Genomic DNA, 20,755 nt, shown 5'->3' on the forward strand with positions numbered 1-20,755 from the left:
ATAGGCCTTGACCTCCTCCCCCTTCACCACCGGCCCGTGGGGTGGCTCGTGCGTTAGAGCACGCGCGCGTTGTGGACGTGCTAGAGCACGGGGCGCTGGAGCGCCAAAGCACAACCGGCGTCGCACTGTCGCTGGTCGTGCTCGTCGGTGAACTAAGTGTCCAAGTGCTGCAATTCGTCGGGGAGCTGAGCTCAGTGTCATCGGATCTCCGTACGCAGCCGAAGGCCGAAACTGCCGATGCAAGGTTCCGTTAGTACCCTCGGTAGGGTACCTTGCATTTCAGATCGGACGTCACACATGCATTTCTGGCGGGAGTAACACCCTATGTCATGCTTCTTGTTGTTATTCATGGTGGGTCTACCTCATGCAAGGGATTACAATGGATGCATGAGAACTATCAAGAGTGATTCTACAAGAGTGGATGGGCATGGGAGCCCTCCCGCCTTCACCCAATATAGATGGTAGTTACACGAATATTGCTTTTGGCTCCCGAGCTCACTGAAGGCCTTTAAATTCAAACTTCAAATTCAGTAAAAATTTGTATTTTAATGTTTCAAAAAATTCTGAAAAAAAATACATAGATAAATGAAGGTATAATACACAAGTGTGCAAATTTTCAGAACAAAATATGTTGAAATGAGGGTTGTGCAAAAAAGACAAATCTGAGGCTGTTTAACACATGTTACTATTCATCATTTCAGACCATGAATTTGTCTTTTTTGTACAGATCACGTTTTAAAGTATTTTGACCTGAAATTTTACACACATGTCGGTTACATCCTTACGTACATGCATATCTTTTCAGAATTTTTTGAACCATAAAAATTTGAATTTGAATTTTTCAAAAATAAAGGCCTCCATGGCTCCCGGGAGCCAAAACGCCATTCTCGTAGTTACAAGGGTTATACAACGAGGAAAATGTGATCTAGGCTGCTGCCAGCCTAGATTTGGGGACCAAGATGACCCGTGACACCGATCCGCTCCTCCGAGCTAACCCATGTTGTTAGGCATGCGGTGGGCTTCCTAGGACTTTATTCGGGCCTCCTGTAGAGCCTGTATGAGACAACCCCAGTGTGGTACATCATTAGTAGCCCCGAGCATGTGAGATATTGAAGTAGTTGAGCTTCAGGATATCTGGCCGGCTTGTTTGCTTTAAGGAAAACGATTAAAAACAACCGGTTGATCCACACAGCATGTAAACCACCTCTTCTTGTCGACGTGTACCTAGCGTGGGTCCCAATTGCACGGACGCCTTATCTCTTCCCCCTTTCCCCTTTCTTCTACCTTCATCCCTCCCCACTCATTTTCTCTTCCAGCACCAATCTATCTCCTTCCATCTCGCCTCATGCTCCCTCCTTCTTGCCTTAACGATATGCTGCGAGCGAAGGCGTGCTACGATCCCAAAGCGGTGGAGTCGGGAGCATGGATGCCGGAGTAGGGAGCTCTCTATGTCATTGATACTCCAACCCATGGAAGCACCACCAAGCCACGCAGCACTCCGGGGGAGCTGCAATGGAGATTGTCAAGGACATCTATCGACGCTGCGATGAAGCTACGGCGTGCCGCTGGTGCTGCACCACAGCTGCAATGAAGCATGACAACGGTCGATGGGAGCTGGATGAGACGTCGGTGCTATGATGGAGCACCACTGCACTGGCGTCGGAGTTGCAATGAAGAATTGCGGGATCCCGTAGGTGCTATAATGAAGCTGCGACGAGCCGTCGGTGCTACAATGGAGCACGGTCGCACCGACATTGACGCTGCAATGAAGCGCGTGGTGGAGCTGCAATGGCTAAGATGGAGCTGTGAGCCTGTGACGAGCTGTGATGGAGCACCGCCGCAATGACGTTGGCGCTGCAATGAAGGATCGATGCACTCCATTTGCTGCAAGCCGGATGAGGCATGTCGGTGCTGAAATCCAACACTTCTCGGTGCCATCGGCGGACCGATGCAAGAGGGGAGACGGGGGTGTGGCGAGTGCTGCGGTCGACTAGCTCCATCGATGGGGAGGGGCGTGTGTCTGCTGCTACGAGTCGGGCAACACTGTTTTTCCATGGCGATGTGTGCCATCGCTTCACTTCGGCAAGAGGAAGAGAGATGGGATGGATGCATTGACGAATCCAACGGTTGCGGGGGATCGGATCCGACGGCTCTGGACCTAACTGATCAAGGAAGCCTATCGATGTTGCGATGAAGCTACGACATGCCACCGGTGCTACACCGCGGGTGCAATGAAGCATGACAATGGTTGATGGGAGCTCGACGAGACGCGGGTGTTGCGATGGAGCACCACCGCACCGGCGTCAGAGTTGTAATGAAGCATTGCGGGATCCCGTCGGTGCTATAATGAAGCCGCGACGAGCCGCCGGTCCTACGATGGAGCACGGCCGCACCGGCATTGACGCTGTAATGAAGCGCATGGTGGAGCTGCGACGACCGGGATGGAGCTGTGAGCCTGTGAAGGGCTATGATGTAGCACCGACACAACGACTTTGCCGCTGCAATGGAGGATCGATGCACTCCATTGGTTGCAAGCCGGATGGGGCACGCCAGTGCTGAAATCCAGCACTTGTCGGTGCCATCGGAGGACCAATGCAAGAGAGGAGGCGGGGGTGTGGCGGGTGCTGCGATCGAATAGATACGTCGATGGGGAGGGGCGTGCATCTGATGCTACGAGCCAGGCGACACTGTTTTCACATGGCGATGTGTACAATTGCTTCGCTACGGCAAGAGGATCGAATCCGACGACTCTTGACCCAACTAATTTCCTCCTAAAATCAATCGACTGATTCGTAGCATTGGCCTTGCTTTAATAGCCCTTTGGGCATGTGTAGCTAGACTCTTTAGATATACTGCCCAGGGTCGATTCTTGTGCGGGCTTGTCGAGGAAGGTCATGGCTTGACGGAGCTCACGGATGGTGGGAACCCCGCCAACACAGTTGTGACGCCTGGCTCCTGATACGTCTCCAACGTATCTATAATTTTTTATTGTTCCATGATGTTATATTATCATTTTTGGATGTTTTATGATCATTTTATAGCAACTTTATATCATTTTTTGGGACTAACCTATTGACATAGTGCCTAGTGTGAATTGATGTTTTTGCTCTTTTTTCCTTCGCAGAAAATCAATACCACATGAAGTCCAAATGCCACGTAATTTTTTGGAGATTTTTGTTTTGACCAGAAGGAAACTTGAGGACCAAGCATGATCACGTGACGAGGCCGAGGCAGCCCACTAGGCACGAGGGCGCGCCTAGGGCCCATGGCGCAGCCTGGTGGCTAGTGGGGGCCTCGAGCTCCTCCTCCATCGCCCCCGAGCTCTATAAATAGCCCGATATTCTAGAAACCCTAGAGGAGTCAACGAAAAATTGTTTGAACCGTCGCAAGTTCCAGAAGCCACGAAATCCCATCTAGAGCCTGTTCCGGAGAGGAACACGATCACGGAGGAGTTCATCATCCTCATTGGTGCTCCTCCGATGACGCGTGAGTAGTTCATATCAGACCTATGGGTCCGTAGGCAGTAGCTAGATGTCTCTCTTTGACGAGGACATCAACACCATTTTTACACCCACAACCCCAGCTGGTATACATACTGAACCAGTTACTAGAGCTCGTGCACGCCAATTGAATTACCACGTACTTTCGTTTCTTGGGAATACTTCTAATGTTCATGAACATATGATGCTGCCTAAGTTAGATAATTTTGTTGGGCTCATGAATGAAGGACCTAGCATGGACAAGAAGGATATCCGTTGGAGCGGGATCAAGCACGGAGAAGAAGGTGCACGCGCGGGAGAGAACAATGGAGCTCCCACTGGTGATTTTCGCACTCTAAAGCCACCATAAGGAGAGCATGAAGGCTTTGGACGAAATATTCAAGACGTCACTTTATAAATTTCGTCCATAGGCTATTATAGGTGTTGCGCCACCTTATCTTTGGGCCAGGCCCATGTAATTTCGAAATGCCATAATATAGGCTATTTTTAGAGTCCGTATGTGTGGGGAAACCGAGTTTAAGGCTGTTTTCGGACCCCTTCTCCAAGGGTCACAAAATTGCCTCTCTATTCCCTCATATATACATCCCTTAGGGCACCGTTTAGACTTGGGTTTTGTTTAGATTACAAGTTCGCCATAGCTTCAACTTCGCGTTCTTCGTTTGTATTCTACGACCAGACAAATGCGTCATAGAACCCCACCTTCATCAATAAAGCTTTCCTCTTATATTCGCAATACCTTGATTGCATCTCGGTTTCTTGCTTGTTCTTCGTTTGCGTGCAGGAAACAGACCTTCGTGGTCAGGTTGATCATGCTTCGCGTGGTCAATAACCTCTCGGAATTGGCTTAGCGATTGGTAAGGCGCGACGTCCTCACACGTTCGTAGTCGGATCGTCAAAGTCTACTCCACCAAAACGATTCCCACGATCTCATCGAAAGACAGGGACAACTTCGCCTCTATCACTCTCTCTCGTTTTGCTTCTCAATACAATGGTCTCTTGGAGATCCATTTGATGTAACTCATTCTTTTGCGGTGTGTTTGTTGGGATCCGATGAATTGTGAGTTTATGATCAGATCTATGAAATTATAACCATTCTTGTTTATTATAGCCTCATATTTCTTCTTCGGTATTTGGTTTTTTTCTGGACAACTTAATCTTTTATCTTGCAATGGGAAGATGTGCTTTGTGATGGATTCGATCTTGCGGTGCTCAATCTCAGTGACAGAAAGAGACATAACACGCATGTATCGTTGCTATTAAGGATAAGACGATGGGGTCTATTCCTACATGAATAGATATTTTCTACATCATGCCATCGTTCTTAAACCATTACTCTCTTTCTCCATGAACTTAATACATAGATGCATGTTGGATAGCGGTTTATGTGTGGAGTAATAGAGGTAGATGCAAGCATAAGTCGGTTTACTTGTCTTGGACGTGATGCCTATGTACATCACCGGGGGGAATTTCTTAAGTTGTCCACCCTCCAATGCTCTCAATGCCATGGGACGTTTATTGGGGTCTCCACCTATCATTATAAATGAAACATTTTTAACTCTTGAGCATGTTATGCAAAGGTTAGATGCTATTGAAAAGAAAATTCTTACCAAAAAGCATGTTGAAAATTTGGATAAAAGGGTGCAAGATCTTGTTAATCATATTTGTTCAAAGATGGGAGAGGCTATTAAAATGTTGAAAGAGAAACAACCCATAACTAATGAAAGGGTAGTAGATAATCCCGCTCGTATTGATAAATTAGAAGAAATTTTTAGTAACTTGAGCATGGCTTTTTCTGAAATTATTGAGAAAACTCGTGTTGGCAAGAAAACTACCCAAACTCCCAAGAACAAGGGTGCCTCTTCTAGCAACAATGTAGATCTTAAGATGATTAGGGCTCACCTCAATTTGAATGAACTTTCTCATATGAATGAATTCTTTATCTTTATTCCTAGGAGTGTAATTTTTGAGAATATTCAAGCTAGATCTCTAAGGAATTATGGATGTGTGATTGAGGAGTTGGAAACTAAAGATGACAATACTTGAATCTATGCTTTATGACTAGCTAGGGGCGTAAAATAATAGCGTTTGTCGGGAGGCAACCCAATGAATAAACTTTATTTATCACTTTTTATTTCTGTTCTTGAGTATTTACACAATTATGCTACTGTTATGATTGTGTTTTTATGTTTTCATTAGTGTTTTTTTGAAGTAAATCCTTTAGGATCATGTGGGGTAATAGTTGCTTTGTTCTTGTTGGAAAACAAAAAATTTGCGTTTAGTAGAAAAAATCCTAAAAATCACAGAAGAGTAAAACGTGTCAGAATGTTTTACACAAGATTTATATAAAAATTCCCTACGTTTTCATAAGTTTTCAGAATTTTTGGAGTTATAGAAGTATGGGTAAAATTCGAATCTTTACAGATTGTTCTATTATTGACAGATTGTGTTTTCTTTGCGTTTTGTGCTTATTTTGATGATTCTATGGTTTGTATCGGGGTGTATTGTTGGGGAACGTCGCATGGGAAACAAAAAATTTCCTACGCGCACGAAGACCTATCATGGTGATGTCCATCTACGAGAGGGGATGAGTGATCTACGTACCCTTGTAGATCGTACAGCAGAAGCGTTATAGAACGCGGTTGATGTAGTGGAACGTCCTCACGTCCCTCGATCCGCCCCGCGAACAATCCCGCGATCAGTCCCACGATCTAGTACCGAACGGACGACACCTCCGCGTTCAGCACACGTACAACTCGACGATGATCTCGGCCTTCTTGATCCAGCAAGAGAGACGGAGAGGTAGAAGAGTTCTCCGGCAGCGTGACGGCGCTCCGGAGGTTGGTGATGACCTTGTCTCAGCAGGGCTCCGCCCGAGCTCCGCAGAAACGCGATCCAGAGGAAAAACCGTGGAGGTATGTGGTCGGGCAGCCGTGAGAAAGTCGTCTCAAATCAGCCCTAATTGCTCCATATATATAGGAGGAGGGAGGGGGGGGCTTGCCTTGGGGTCCAAGGACCCCCAAGGAGTCGGCCGAGCCAAAGGGGCGAGGACTCCCCCCCCCCAAACCGAGTTGGACTTGGTTTGGTGGGAGGAGTCCCCCTCCCTTCCCACCTCCTTCCTTTTTTTTCCTTTCCTCTTGATTTTTCTTCTCTTGGCGCATTGGGCACTTGTGGGCTGTCCCACCAGCCCACTAAGGGCTGGTGTGGCTCCCCTAATGCCTATGGGCTTCCCCGGGGTGGGTTGCCCCCTCCCGGTGAACTCCTGGAACCCATTCGTCATTCCCGGTACATTCCCGGTAACTCTGAAAACCTTCCGGTAATCAAATGAGGTCATCCTATATATCAATCTTCGTTTCCGGACCATTCCGGAAACCCTCGTGACGTCCGTGATCTCATCCGGGACTCCGAACAACATTCGGTAACCAACCATATAACTCAAATACGCATAAAACAACGTCGAACCTTAAGTGTGCAGACCCTGCGGGTTCGAGAACTATGTAGACATGACCCAAGAGACTCCTCGGTCAATATCCAACAGCGGGACCTGGATGCCCATATTGGATCCTACATATTGTACGACGATCTTATCGTTTGAACCACAGTGCCAAGGATTCGTATAATCCCGTATGTCATTCCCTTTGTCCTTCGGTATGTTACTTGCCCGAGATTCGATCGTCAGTATCCGCATACCTATTTCAATCTCGTTTATCGGCAAGTCTCTTTACTCGTTCCGTAATACAAGATCCCGCAACTTACACTAAGTTACATTGCTTGCAAGGCTTGTGTGTGATGTTGTATTACCGAGTGGGCCCCGAGATACCTCTCCGTCACACGGAGTGACAAATCCCAGTCTTGATCCATACTAACTCAACTAACACCTTCGGAGATACCTGTAGAGCATCTTTATAGTCACCCAGTTACGTTGCGACGTTTGATACACATAAAGCATTCCTCCGGTGTCAGTGAGTTATATGATCTCATGGTCATAGGAATAAATACTTGACACGCAGAAAACAGTAGCAACAAAATGACACGATCAACATGCTACGTCTATTAGTTTGGGTCTAGTCCATCACGTGATTCTCCCAATGACGTGATCCAGTTATCAAGCAACAACACCTTGTTCATAATCAGAAGACACTGACTATCATTGATCAACTGGCTAGCCAACTAGAGGCATGCTAGGGACGGTGTTTTGTCTATGTATCCACACATGTAAAAGAGTCTTCATTCAATACAATTATAGCATGGATAATAAACTATCATCTTGATACAGGAATTATAATAATAACTATACTTTTATTATTGCCTCTAGGGCATAATTCCAACAGTCTCCCACTTGCACTAGAGTCAATAATCTAGCCCTCACATCACCATGTGAATTACATTGTAATAAATCTAACACCCATACAGTTCTGGTGTCGATCATGTTTTGGCCGTGGAAGAGGTTTAGTCAGCGGGTCTGCTACATTCAGATCCGTGTGCACTTTGCATATATTTACGTCCTCTTCCTCGACATAGTCGCGGATGAGGTTGAAGCGTCGTTTGATGTGTTTGGTCTTCTTGTGAAACCTTGGTTCCTTTGCTAAGGCAATGGCACCAGTGTTGTCACAGAACAAGGTTATTGGATCCAGTGCACTTGGCACCACTCAAAGATCCGTCATGAACTGCTTCATCCAGACACCCTCCTTAGCCGCCTCCGAGGCAGCCATGTACTCCGCTTCACATGTAGAATCTGCTACGACGCTTTGCTTGGAACTGCACCAGCTTACTGCACCCCCATTAAGAATAAATACGTATCCGGTTTGCGACTTAGAGTCGTCCGGATCTGTGTCAAAGCTTGCATCGACGTAACCTTTTACGGCGAGCTCTTCATCACCTCCATACACGAGAAACATCTCCTTAGTCCTTTTCAGGTACTTCAGGATATTCTTGACCGCTGTCCAGTGATCTACTCCTGGATTACTCTGGAACCTACCTGCCATACTTATGGCCAGGCTAACATCCGGTCTAGTGCACAGCATCGCATACATGATAGAACCTATGGCTGAAGCATAGGGGACGGAGCGCATATGCTCCCTATCTTCATCAGTTGCTGGGCACTGAGTCTTACTCAATCTCGTACCTTGTAAAACTGGCAAGAACCCTTTCTTGGACTGTTCCATTTTGAACCTCTTCAAAACTTTATCAAGGTATGTGCTTTGTGAAAGTCCTATCAGGCGTTTTGATCTATCCCTATAGATCTTAATGCCTAGAATGTAAGCAGCTTCTCCTAGGTCCTTCATAGAGAAACTTTTATTCAAGTAACCTTTTATGCTCTCCAAAAGCTCTACGTTGTTTCCAATCAGTAATATGTCATCCACATATAATATTAGAAACGCCACAGAGCTCCCACTCACTTTCTTGTAAATACAAGATTCTCCAACCACTTGTATAAACCCAAATGCTTTGATCACCTCATCAAAGCGTTTGTTCCAACTCCGAGATGCTTGCACCAGTCCATAAATGGATCGCTGGAGCTTGCACACCTTGTCAGCATTTTTAGGATCGACAAAACCTTCGGGTTGCATCATATACAACTCTTCCTTAAGGAAACCGTTAAGGAACGCCGTTTTGACATCCATCTGCCAGATTTCATAATCGAAAAATGCAGCTATTGCTAACATGATTCTGACGGACTTAAGCATTGCCACGGGAGAGAAAGTCTCATTGTAGACAATTCCTGGAACTTGTGAAAAACCCTTTGCCACAAGTCGAGCTTTATAAACGGTCACATTACCGTCAGCGTCCGTCTTCTTCTTAAAGATCCATTTGTTCTGAATAGCCTTGCGGCCCTCAGGCAGTATCTCCAAAGTCCACACTTTGTTCTCATACATGGATCTTATCTCGGATTTCATGGCTTCTAGCCATTTGTTGGAATCTGGGCCCACCATTGCTTCTTGATAATTCGCAGGTTCATTGTTGTCTAACAACATGATTGATAAGACGGGATTATCGTACCACTCTCGAGCAGCGCGTGATCTCGTCGACCTGCGTGGTTCAACAGAAACTTGAACTGGAGTTTCATGATCATCATCATTAACTTCCTCCTCAACCGGCGTCGCAACGACAGAGGTTTCCCCTTGCCCTGCGCCACCATCCAGAGGGATGAGAGGTTCGACAACCTCGTCAAGTTCTATATTCCTCCCACTCAATTCTCTCGAGAGAAACTCCTTCTCGAGAAAAAGCTCCGTTTTTAGCAACAAACACTTTGCCCTCGGATTTGAGATAGAAGGTGTACCCAACTGTCTCTTTTGGGTAACCCACGAAGACGCACTTTTCCGCTTTGGGTTCCAGCTTTTCAGGCTGAAGCTTTTTGACGTAAGCATCACATCCCCAAACTTTATGAAACGACAACTTTGGCCTTTTGCCATACCACAGTTCGTATGGTGTCGTCTCAACGGATTTTGATGGTGCCCTATTTAAAGTGAATGCAGCTGTTTCTAATGCATAACCCCAAAATGATAACGGCAAATCAGTAAGAGACATCATAGATCGCACCATCTCTAACAAAGTACGATTACGACGTTCGGACACACCATTACGCTGTGGTGTTCCAGGCGGTGTCAACTGTGAAACAATTCCACATTGTCTTATGTGAGCACCAAACTCGAAACTCAGACATTCACCCCCACGATCAGACCGCAGGAACTTGATCTTCTTGTTACGATGATTTTCCACTTCACTCTGAAATTGCTTGAACTTTTCAAATGTTTCAGACTTGTGCTTCATCAAGTAGACATAACCATATCTACTCAAATCATCAGTGAAGGTGAGAAAATAACGATATCCGCCGCGTGCCTCTACGCTCATTGGACCACACACATCGGTATGTACGATTTCCATCAAGTCACTTGCACGCTCCATTGTTCCGGAGAACGGAGTTTTAGTCATCTTGCCCATGAGGCATGGTTCGCACGTGTCAAGTGAATCAAAGTCAAGTGACTCCAAAAGTCCATCAGCATGGAGTTTCTTCATGCGCTTTACACCAATATGACCCAAGCGGCAGTGCCACAAAAATATGGCGCTATCATTGTTTACTCTAACTCTTTTGGTCTCAATGTTATGTATATGCGTATCGCTATCAAGATTCAATATGAACAATCCTCTCACATTCGGTGCATGACCATAAAAGATGTTACTCATAGAATAGAACAACCATTATTCTCAGACTTAAAAGAGTAACCGTCTCGCAATAAACAAGATCCAGATATAATGTTCATGCTCAACGCAGGCACTAAATAACAATGATTTAAGTTCATCACTAATCCCGATGGTAGCTGAAGTGACACTGTGCCGACGGCGATTGCATCAACCTTGGAACCATTTCCTACGCGCATCGTCACTTCGTCTTTCGCCAGCCATCGTCTATTCCGCAGTTCCTGTTTCGAGTTGCAAATGTGAGCAACAGAACCGGTATCGAATACCCAGGCACTACTACGAGAGCCGGTTAAGTACACATCAATAACATGTATATCAAATATACCTGATTTTTCTTTGCCCGCCTTCTTATCTGCCAGATACTTGGGGCAATTGCGCTTCCAGTGACCCATACCCTTGCAATAGAAGCACTCTGTTTCAGGCTTAGGTCCAGCCTTGGGTTTCTTCGGCGGATTGGCAACAGGCTTGCCGCTCTTCTTCGAATTGCCCTTCTTGCCTTTGCCGTTTCTCTTGAAACTAGTGGTCTTGCTCACCATCAACACTTGATTCTCTTTACGGAGTTCAGACTCTGCGACTTTCAGCATCGCAAACAACTCGCCGTGAGACTTGTTCATCCCTTGCATGTTGTAGTTCAACACAAAGCCTTTATAGCTTGGCGGCAGTGATTGAAGGATTCTGTCAGTGATAGCCTCTTGCGGGAGTTCAATCCCCAGATCAGCTAGACGGTTTGAGTACCCAGACACTTTGAGCACATGTTCACTGACAGACGAGTTTTCCTCCATCTTGCAAGCATAGAATTTATCGGAGGTCTCATACCTCTCGATCCGGGCGTTCTTCTGAAAGATAAACTTCAACTCCTGGAACATCTCAAATGCTCCATGACGCTCAAAGCGACGTTGAAGTCCCGGTTCTAAGCCATACAAGACTGCACATTGAACTATTGAGTAGTCCTCCTTACGCGCTAACCAAGCGTTCTTAACATCCTGATCAGCCGTAGCGGGTGGTTCATCTCCTAGCGCGGCATTAAGGACATAATCCTTCTTCCCAGCTTGTAAGATTAGCTTAAGATTACAAGCCCAGTCTACAAAGTTGCTTCCATCATCTTTCAACTTAGCTTTCTCTACGAACGTATTAAAATTCAGGATGACACTCGCGTGAGCCATGATCTACAACACAAATATATTCAAAGTGGACTTAGACTATGTTCAAGATAATTAGAGTTCAACTTAATCAAATTATATGCTAAACTCCCACTCAAAAAGTACATCTCTCTAGTCATTTGAGTGGTTCATGATCCACTTACACTATCCCAAGTCCGATCATCACGTGAGTTGAGTATAGTTTCAGTGGTAAGCATCCCTATGCTAATCATATCAACTATATGATTCATGATCGACCTTTCGGTCTCATGTGTTTCGAGGCCATGTCTGCACATGCTAGGCTCGTCAAGCTTAACCCGAGTGTTCCGCGTGCGCAACTGTTTTGCACCCGTTGTATGTGAACGTTGAGTCTATCACACCCGATCATCACGTGGTGTCTCGAAACGACGAACTGTAGCAACGGTGCACAGTCGGGGAGAACACAATTTCGTCTTGAAATTTTAGTGAGAGATCACCTCATAATGCTACCGTCGTTCTAAGCAAGATAAGGTGCATAAAAGGATTAACATCACATGCAATTCATAAGTGACATGATATGGCCATCATCACGTGCTTCTTGGTCTCCATCACCAAAGCACCGGCACGATCTTCTTGTCACCGGCGCCACACCATGATCATCCATCAACGTGTTGCCATCGGGGTTGTCGTGCTACTTATGCTATTACTACTAAAGCTACATCCTAGCAAAATAGTAAACGCATCTGCAAGCACAAACGTTAGTATAAAGACAACCCTATGGCTCCTGCCGGTTGCCGTACCATTGACGTGCAAGTCGATATTTCTATTACAACATGATCATCTCATACATCCAATATATCACATCACATCATTGGCCATATCACATCACAATCATACCCTGCAAAAACAAGTTAGACGTCCTCTAATTTTGTTGTTGCATGTTTTACGTGGTGACCAAGGGTATCTAGTAGGATCGCATCTTACTTACGCAAACACCACAACGGAGATATATGAGTTGCCATTTAACCTCATCCAAGGACCTCCTCGGTCAAATCCGATTCAACTAAAGTTGGAGAAACCGTCACTTGCCAGTCATCTTTGAGCAAAGGGGGTTACTCGTAACGATGAAACCAGTCTCTCGTAAGCGTACGAGTAATGTCGGTCCAAGCCACTTCAATCCAACAATACCGCGGAATCAAGAAAAGACTAAGGAGGGCAGCAAAGCGCACATCACCGCCCACAAAACCTTTTGTGTTCTACTCGAGAAGACATCTACGCATGAACCTAGCTCATGATGCCACTGTTGGGGAACGTCGCATGGGAAACAAAAATTTTCCTACGCGCACGAAGACCTATCATGGTGATGTCCATCTACGAGAGGGGATGAGTGATCTACGTACCCTTGTAGATCGTACAGCAGAAGCGTTATAGAACGCGGTTGATGTAGTGGAACGTCCTCACGTCCCTCGATCCGCCCCGCGAACAATCCCGCGATCAGTCCCACGATCTAGTACCGAACGGACGGCACCTCCGCGTTCAGCACACGTACAGCTCGACGATGATCTCGGCCTTCTTGATCCAGCAAGAGAGACAGAGAGGTAGAAGAGTTCTCCGGCAGCGTGATGGCGCTCCGGAGGTTGGTGATGACCTTGTCTCAGCAGGGCTCCGCCCGAGCTCCGCAGAAACGCGATCTAGAGGAAAAACCGTGGAGGTATGTGGTCGGGCAGCCGTGAGAAAGTCGTCTCAAATCAGCCCTAATTGCTCCATATATATAGGAGGAGGGAGGGGGGGCCTTGCCTTGGGGTCCAAGGACCCCCAAGGAGTCGGCCGAGCCAAAGGGGGGAGGACTCCCCCCCCCCCCAAACCGAGTTGGACTTGGTTTGGTGGGAGGAGTCCCCCTCCCTTCCCACCTCCTTCCTTTTTTTTCCTTTCCTCTTGATTTTTCTTCTCTTGGCGCATTGGGCACTTGTGGGCTGTCCCACCAGACCACTAAGGGCTGGTGTGGCTCCCCTAATGCCTATGGGCTTCCCCGGGGTGGGTTGCCCCCTCCCGGTGAACTCCCGGAACCCATTCGTCATTCCCGGTACATTCCCGGTAACTCCGAAAACCTTTCGGTAATCAAATGAGGTCATCCTATATATCAATCTTCGTTTCCGGACCATTCCGGAAACCCTCGTGACGTCCGTGATCTTATCCGGGACTCCGAACAACATTCGGTAACCAACCATATAACTCAAATACGCATAAAACAACGTCGAACCTTAAGTGTGCAGACCCTGCGGGTTCGAGAACTATGTAGACATGACCCGAGAGACTCCTCGGTCAATATCCAACAGCGGGACCTGGATGCCCATATTGGATCCTACATATTCTACGAAGATCTTATCGTTTGAACCTCAGTGCCAAGGATTCGTATAATCCCGTATGTCATTCCCTTTGTCCTTCGGTATGTTACTTGCCCGAGATTCGATCGTCAGTATCCGCATACCTATTTCAATCTCGTTTACCGGCAAGTCTCTTTACTCGTTCCGTAATACAAGATCCCGCAACTTACACTAAGTTACATTGCTTGCAAGGCTTGTGTGTGATGTTGTATTACCGAGTGGGCCCCGAGATACCTCTCCGTCACACGGAGTGACAAATCCCAGTCTTGATCCATACTAACTCAACTAACACCTTCGGAGATACCTGTAGAGCATCTTTATAGTCACCCAGTTACGTTGCGACGTTTGATACACATAAAGCATTCCTCCGGTGTCAGTGAGTTATATGATCTCATGGTCATAGGAATAAATACTTGACACGCAGAAAACAGTAGCAACAAAATGACACGATCAACATGCTACGTCTATTAGTTTGGGTCTAGTCCATCACGTGATTCTCCCAATGACGTGATCCAGTTATCAAGCAACAACACCTTGTTCATAATCAGAAGACACTGACTATCATTGATCAACTGGCTAGCCAACTAGAGGCATGCTAGGGACGGTGTTTTGTCTATGTATCCACACATGTAAAAGAGTCTTCATTCAATACAATTATAGCATGGATAATAAACTATCATCTTGATACAGGAATTATAATAATAACTATACTTTTATTATTGCCTCTAGGGCATAATTCCAACATGTATAAGCCACGGTAAAGTTAGAATATAGTAGTTATAATGCAAAAAAACAAAATTGGAATAGGTTTTCAACGGTACCTAAAGGAAAGTTTGGTTTCTCATATTAACATATCTCACGAAAGTTTTGTTGAGTTTTGTGTGATTGAAGTTTTCAAATTTTGTGTGAGATCACGATGGATGAAGGAATAACGAGTTTTAAAAGCCTAACCTTGGGTATACCCCATGGCACCCAGAGTTAATATCCAAAAGAGTACCAAGCAACCAAGCTTGGGGATGTCCCGGAAGGCATTCCCTCTTTCTTCTAACAACCATCGGTAATTTTACTTGGGGCTATATTTTTATTCATCACATATCATGAGTTCTGCTTGGAGTGTATTGTATTATATGAGTATTTTCTTGCTTTGATGGTTAGTTTTTCATAATAAACCTTCCTAGACACACCCATTTGAGAGAGCCAAATTGTGCTATGATTTGTTATAATCGCTCTTTATGCTTCACTTAAATTTTTTTGAGCCATGGAATTGCTCTAGCGCTCCACTTATATCTTTTTTAGCACGGTAGTACTGTTATTTTGAAGAAATTTGCTCTCATGCTTCACTTATATTATTTTGGGAGTAAGTAGAAATTTTGGAGAAATCCTCTCATGCTTCACTAGATTATTTTGGGAGTAAGTAGAAATTTTGGAGAAATCCTCTCATGCTTCACTTATATTATTTTGAGAGTTGAAAGTTTTAAAGAAACGTGTGCTCTCGTTCTTCACTTATATTTCTTTGAGAGCTTATTTTTTGCAATGGCAATTTACTTTAAATGAAATTGGTCCCAAAATGATAGATATCCAGGAAGCATATAATAAAAACTTCCATGAAGATCATTGGATGTTAAACTTGATTCTTTGCAATAGTTCTCCGATAAGAAGATAGAGATATGTGAGTTATGGTTATGAGTAATTATGCTTTAGTATGAGTATTGGTGTTAAGATTTATGATTCCCTATGCATTCACATGAAGTCAATAATTATGCTATGAAATTACATCCTACTTGTGCTGCATTATTCAGTGTTAGTTATGTTTAATGTTCGCTTATGATGGTTTTCGTTCCTTGGTTAGGCGCTTCTCAATCTATTTGCTAGCCTTCACTTTGTACTAAGCGGGAATACTGCTTGTGCATCCAAATCATAAACCTAAAGTTGTGCCAAATGAGTCCACCATCCCTACCTATATGCGATATTTCAACGACGTTCTAAGTAAATTTGCAAGTGCCAACTCTAATGCTCAAAATAAACTTTTGTTTTGTGTGCCCGTACCGCTCATGAAGCGGCGAGGGGTGGCCCGTATCTTCCATCTTAAATATGTTTTTATCAAGATGATTGTTTATTCACTTGTCATTGCACGAGAGTATGGCAGTAATAGGGATGCCCAGCCCCAAAATGCAAAGAAAAATTATTTTATGTTGTCAAATAATAATTTTCTTAGAAAGTGTTGGTATGGACGGTAGTCGTGGATGCGGCTAGCCATGGAATGTGAAAGAATGGTGGAAAAGGGAATAAACTTTATTTTTAGTCTGGGAACCGCCTATGATTTGTTTAGCATGGGAGATATTAGAAACTCTTATTCATTTTCGTTGACAGGAAAAGCATACCACCCAAAAAAATTAACTCTTAATTTTTCATTTTGAGCTCTCGCACCTCTACAAATCTCTCCTTCCCTCTGTGAAGGACCTATCTACTTACTTTATGCAATTTTTATTTTGAATTTGAGTCTCCATCTTCTCTTATAAAGCACCAACTAATGAACACTATTATCATACTTGAGCATTGGATGTAGCTAATATTTGGATGTATTGCATGAATGGATCAATGATGGAGCACGATGGGCTAGGGATAGCGTTCTTTAGCGTTGATATTTTGAAAGACTTGGTTGCTTGTTAATATGCTTGAGTAATGAAGTTTTTATGTCAAATTACAGACTATTGCTTTGAATCATCTACAAGTCCATATATCCATGATAAAAAGAAAAGAATGTGATGAACATGTTAGGTAGCATCCCACATCAAAATTCTGTTTTTATCATTTACCTACTCGGGGACGAGAAGGAATTAAGCTTGGGGATGATGGTACGTCTCCAACATATCTATAATTTTTTATTGTTCCATGTTTTTATATTATCATTCTTGGATGTTTTGTGATCATTTTATAGCAACTTTATATAATTTTTTGGGACTAACCTATTAACATAGTGCCCAGTGCTAGTTGTTGTTTTTTTCCTTCACGGAAAATCAATACCAGATGAAGTCTGAATGCCACGAAACTTTTTGGAGATATTGTTTTGGACCAGAAGGAAACTTGAGGACCAAGGATGATCACCAGAGGAGACCCAGACGACCCACTAGGCACCAGGGCACGCCCAGGGCCCCTGGCGCGGCCTGGTGGCTTGTGGGGGCCTCGGGCACCTCATCCATCGCGTGTGAGCTCTATAAATACCCCAATATTCCAAAAACCCTAGAGGAGTCGATGAAAAATCGTTTCAACCGCCGCAAGTTCTAGAAGCCACGAAATCCAATCTAGATCTCGTTCCGGAGAGGAACACGATCATGAAGGGGTTCACCATCCTCATTGGTGCTCCTCTAATGATGCGTGAGTAGTTCATAGCATACCTACGGGTCCGTAGGAAGTAGCTAGATGGTTTTCTCTCTCATTTTGCTTCTCAATACAATGGTCTCTTGGAGATCTATTTGATGTGACTCTATATTTTCCACAGACTTCACTCAGGCGTCCGCCGCCGCTGACTGAAAACATTAGAGGGTCGTCGCCACCGAGGAGCCAAAGACGAAGGTGGACAATGAGACCACCAGCAAGTGGTTTCCTTCGACCGTCTCGAAGGAGGAGCTCAATAGGTTGAGAGTAGAGAGGTCATTTCCGGTGGACCTGGAGCACCAAATGCCCGCCAAGGCAATGGGTCGAGATTGTGGATCCCAGGGCTGATAGTAAGCACGAGTACGTGTGTCCGGATATGTCGCATGTGTCTGGACCCCGCAAGCCATCAAACGTTGACCCCCATCGGTCAGCATCGCAGTCTAAACCATAATTTTTCTGCAAATCGGAACCAAACCTAGAGGTCTTTGTGGGAGTGCGTACACGAGCCGTGTAGGACTCACACTCCCCATCCCACCCAAAATTGTGGCATAGCCCATGCATTTATAGCTCGTCGCACTGTTTTTGTGACCAAATCCCCCACTTTCTTCTTTCTTCCCGCTGCTCTCCACCCAATTCCCGTCCTTTTCTGACAACTCTCTTCTTCCCTCCCGCCGCAGACGCATGGAGTCGTAGGAGGCCATGCCAGAGACAAAGGTGGTGGACGATCTGAGGATAACACTCGCCCACAAAATCAACTCGATGACACGGTAAAATCGTCGCGTCAAGGCTAAGGCTATAAAGGTGGAAACGCTCAAGATGGAGAAGGTCGGCGCAAGGCGTGGTGGTATCGGATGTTGCGGTGGGCGTGCTAGTCGAGGGAAGGTGGTGGAGGTCATGCCATGCCACCCTCACCGACCGTGCAAAGGCCATAGTGATTGTTGCATTTGTGGGATCAATAGAAGGGGTGTTTGGAGGGGGTGAATAGATTACTTGACAAAAATTAAAACCTAACCTTTTCCCAATTTTAATGTTTGGCAGATTTTAGCATTTATATCATGACAAGCACACCCTACACGTGCAATTCTATGAGTATAAGAACGGAAAGTAAAGACATGCACATGAAAGTAAGGAGTGGAGTTTGGGAAGATCAAACACAAAGATGGCATGGTGATTTCTGGCGTGGTTACGATAGGTGGTGCTATCGTATGTCCATGTTGATGGAGACTTCAACCCACGAAGGGTAACGGTTGCGAGAGTCCGTGGAGGTCTCAACCCACAAAGGGTCCACGAACAAGCAACCTTGTCTTTTCCACCATGGCTTACATCCATGAAGTACTAGCCTCACTTGCGGGTAGATCTTCACGAAGTAGGCAATCTCCTTGACATTACAAACTTCTTGGTTCAACTCCACATGAAGTCGGAGGCTCCCAAGCAACACCTAACCAATCCAGGCGACACCACTCTCCAAAAGGTAATATATGTGGTAGTATGATGAACTCCTTGCTCTTGTGCTTCAAAAGATAGTCTCCTCAACACTCAATCACTCTCTCACAGATTTGGCTTGGGTAGAAGAGATTGATTGGGTGGAAAGCAACTTGAGGAGTCTAGAAATAAAGATTCATATGGTAGGAATGGAATGTCCTGGTCTCAACACATGAGTAGGTGGCTCTCAAAAAAATGGATGGGGAAAGTGTTGGTTCGTTCTGAGTGCTTCCTCTACGAAGAGAGGTTTGTGGAGGGGTATATATAGGCATCTCCAAAAATCCAACCTATCCCCTTCCATCTCGCCTAATGATCCCTCCTTCTTGCCTTAACGACTTGTTGTGAGCGGAGGCATGGTGCGAGCCCACAGTAGTGGAGTTGAGAGCATGGATGCCGGAGTAGGGAGTTGTCTATCTCATTGATGCTGCCACCCGTGGAAGCACCACCGAGCCACGCAGCACTCCGGGGAAGTTGCAATGCAGATCGTCAAGGACGTCTATCGATGATGCGATGAAGCTACGGCGTGCCACCGGTGCTGCACCGCAACTGCAATGAATCATGACAGCGGTTGATGGGAACGTCTCAAATCTCATGCCCACATCTCGCGAGATGGTATGCTTTGCGAGACCAACCTCTTGGCTTTTACCGAGTCGCCCATATAAGGGGGAGAAGAGCAATTTCTGCCTTGTGCTTCATTGTGATTCTCGCTTCACTATCCAACCTCCGCTTCCGCCATAGTTACATACATGGTCCTTGCGCCATTGGACTCCTCTTGTGAGTCCAAGAAGATGACGACCGCGCAGCCCGAGGTCGTGGGCAAGGCTCCACTCACGCGTCCGGCACCGATAACTGAAAACATAAGAGGGTCGTCGCCACCGAGGAGCCGAAAACGAAGGTGGACAATGAGACCATCGGCAAAAAAAAATTGAAGGATTTTCCCTTCGAAGTTTCTCAGGCAGAATTAGCCAACTTGAGTCATGAGTATAAATGAAATTTGTTTTTTCTGTAAGGAAATTAATGTACGTCATAGTCTAATTTCTATTATTATCGAGAGAAATTCGAATCATTTTCTCGAGCCGTATGAGGAGAAAACCTCATATACGTTTCTAGGGGGCGTTGTTTATCTACATCTATCCCAATAAGTTGTCTATCGAATCGTTGCAATTGATGTTCGATCTCGAAGAGAAGGAAGAGATCTTCGAAAAGTAGGTTTTTATGGTTTCCTTCGACCATCTCAAAGGAGGAGCTCAACAGGTCGAGAGTAGAGAGGTCATTTCCGGTGGACCTGGAGCATCGGATTCCCGCCACGGGAGTAGGCCAAGACTGCGGATCCTAGGGACGATAGAAAGCACGAGGAGTAGAGGTCCTCCTAAGATACCATTGTGAAAACATGATCAATCTTCTCAAGCATCGCATGCTATTGTGCGTTCGACCAGGTGTATCGTTGTCGTTGAGATGAACTTCTTTGAGCTCCAAATTATAGGGGTCTGCCTAAAGAGAGCAATAATGCATTTATTAAGGGCATCTCCAACATCAACCCTCAAACCATCCATATTCATGAGTCCGTGCGAGACATGCCAATCTACATGAATTCCAACTTCTTCAACTAGAGTCGAGGATGGGCTCATGACCAACCGCCCTTCAATAAGACAAACTCTTTTTTGTTGTAAGAAATGAATGTGAGAGATATCAGGACGCA

Source organism: Hordeum vulgare, chromosome 7H (genome assembly GCF_904849725.1).
Source record: "Hordeum vulgare subsp. vulgare chromosome 7H, MorexV3_pseudomolecules_assembly, whole genome shotgun sequence".
Taxonomy (NCBI): domain Eukaryota; kingdom Viridiplantae; phylum Streptophyta; class Magnoliopsida; order Poales; family Poaceae; genus Hordeum; species Hordeum vulgare.